A 2,815-nucleotide genomic window follows, 5' to 3' on the forward strand; every position below is an offset into this window, starting at 1 on the left:
GCAAGAAAACAAAAAAATATTACAACAAAGTATAAATGTCAATTAATTTAATTGACATTAGTTGAATTTGAATAGTAATGAAACTTTGCAGTATCAAAAAGTGTTACAGTTCTGTTAACAGTAAGCGCCACATATTTCCAAATCCATTAAAATATGGGAACCACTTCAAAGAGTTTATAAAGCGAACTGGAGACCCGAGATGGAGCTCGGGAAGTGTATAATAACCGCACGGTTTGTGATTTACATTTTGAAAAATCTGACTATGGTCCCAATAAAAGACTCCTGAATACTGCTGAACCCAGTTTGCTTCTCTCTAATGGTAAATTTCAAACATGTTAAACAAAATGCAAACTTTTGAGGTTTCCAGAAATGTCTTGGTATTCTATCTACGAAGATTGATCAAAAAATGGCAACAGCCAATATATTTTGCCTACTCCTATTCCAGTACTAAATCCGCAATGTTAATTGACATCATCAAGTGCCTTGTAAGGAAAGTTCACAAGTGCGGTCTCAAAATTCTAGCATTCATCTGTGACCAGGATCAACCAAATCAATCAGCAATTACTGAAGCAGTCAAACAAGGTTTACATTAAAAAAGGTCTATAACCAAAAAGAAGAATTACAATTGACGATCAAGAAATCATTCCGTTGTATGATCCTCCGCATCTATTAAAAAGCATAAAGAATAATATGTTAAATAAAGATTTGGTTTGGGAAACAAACGAAGAAATTCTAGTTACTTAACGTCGGGAAAACTAAGAAAGCATATTGCAACAATATCGCAAATTTCAGACTTATCATCCACAGAACTGGAACAGCTATGCACATTTTTAGGTCACACAATGAATACAACAACAATAAATATTGGTTACAGTAGTAAATTAAAAAATATAATTTTATTTAATTTATCTTAGCAGTAAATCTTAATTCATTTGCTCAAAAATTGATGGCTCTGAGAAGACCCAGGATTTGTAGTCTAGACTATATTCGGAGTTGTTGTCACTTAACGGCCTACATTGCGTCAAATGGAAAGTATCAACCATGATCTGCTACTGAAAACAGTATCCGTTAGAAAGAAACAGGTCCTAATCGTTAGATAAAAACAGGTAATAAACAGATAAAAACGGGTAAAAACCGATAGTTTATACTGCTACTTGTTTCTTTCTAACGGACATCTGTTTATCTTATTGGTGAAAATGATCACGCATGCCTATTAAATCATTTATAAATTACTAGTGGGAAGTGGTTCCAGAACCGCTCTATCTACACCACTTGAAATTCCATATAAAACGACTCAGTTAAGGTAACTAAGTAATTTTATTAATGCATTTTGGTGATTTAAGCTCACTAATTTTTAAGCAATCGTCGACTGTCAGCATTACATTATGTGCTGAAAACCCAACCTTGTTTTAAAAATAGCGGTCTTACTTTTTGTCAACACATTGGACAAGCAATTGAAATTAACATAATTAACATTGTTATATTTTAACACAGGGCCCTCCTGCGTGACATTTCAAAAACTAAATCGACGCCAACACATTATGGAGTCGGAGAGAATTGTTCGTAGGCGATTGGAGTACTTGGCAAAAATTGACGAATACTACCGCCAAAGAAAAAAGCATTGTATACCTAGATGAAACGTGGTTTGATACCCATGACGTAAAAACAAAAGACCTTAGTGACAACTCTTCGAAATGTGTCATGAAAATACCACCTGCTCGTGGCAAACGTGGTATAACTCTCCACGCGGGAGGTGAAAGGGGTTGGGAAGACAATAGTTTACTATTATCTACCAAAAACATAAAAAAGTGCAACGCTGAGTATCATGAAGATATGACGGCTGCCTTGCTTGAGAAATGGTGTGAAAATAAAATATTTCCATATATTACTCCTGGTACCGTCATCATGATTGATAACGCCCCTTCTCATTCACATCTTTCTAAAAAAATTCCATCAACAACCACAAAAAAGCGGACTTCATTCAGTTTATTTATTTTTTTAAACAGCAACCCACTAAAAATAGTTATTTACGCTATGTGTATCGTAATGTGGAATTTTACGATACGCGATGGAAAAATTGTCCAACAAGCCGAAGGCGAGTTGGATAATCCATCAAGTATCGTAACGACACATTACGATACAAATATCGTACAACGTTTTATCTACTTTCATAATTAATACCAATATTTTTGTGTTTAATTAAATTTTTAAAATTGCGTTTATGCAAAAATAATAGGGCGGCTAATCTATCTAATAACCGTGGTTACGAAGTTGTTTACTTTTTTCAAAAGTGTTCCAATGAAAGCAAGTTGCAGTGTTAGTGCAAAAATGAGTGATTCAGAGGAAAATTTGCCTTCTGATATAGAATTGGCTGCTCAATCTGCAATAGATAAATTAATTCCTGCCAAATCCAAAGAGCGGTATGAGATAGTGTACAAATATTTTGAAGAATGGATGGAAATCAAGAAAATTCGTGAAGTCTCTGAAAAGGTGGTCCTTGCCTATTTTGCGGAACAATCAGAGGAGCTAAAACCATCCTCCTTATGGTGCCGGTATTCTATGTTGCGGACGATGGTGTCGATTAAGATATATATTGACAGCGTCTGGGGTCAATATTGAAAATAGTAGTAAATTTGCAAAATTTAGTCTCTTTACTGCACTAGTGCTTTATTACCGCACTAGTGCCGTAAAAACTGCCATTACGACACTTAAAAAAATTGTGAAATATGGCACATTACAGTATGAAAGTAGATAAAACATTTTTCTCTACAATCTAAGGATTGCAACTATCTACTTTGTACTAAATTGAAAAATA

The sequence above is a fragment of the Tribolium madens genome, unplaced genomic scaffold (genome assembly GCF_015345945.1).
Source record: "Tribolium madens isolate multiple individuals breed KSU strain unplaced genomic scaffold, Tmad_KSU_1.1 Scaffold_19;HRSCAF=116;Tcas5.2_LG9, whole genome shotgun sequence".
In the NCBI taxonomy this organism is placed as follows: domain Eukaryota; kingdom Metazoa; phylum Arthropoda; class Insecta; order Coleoptera; family Tenebrionidae; genus Tribolium; species Tribolium madens.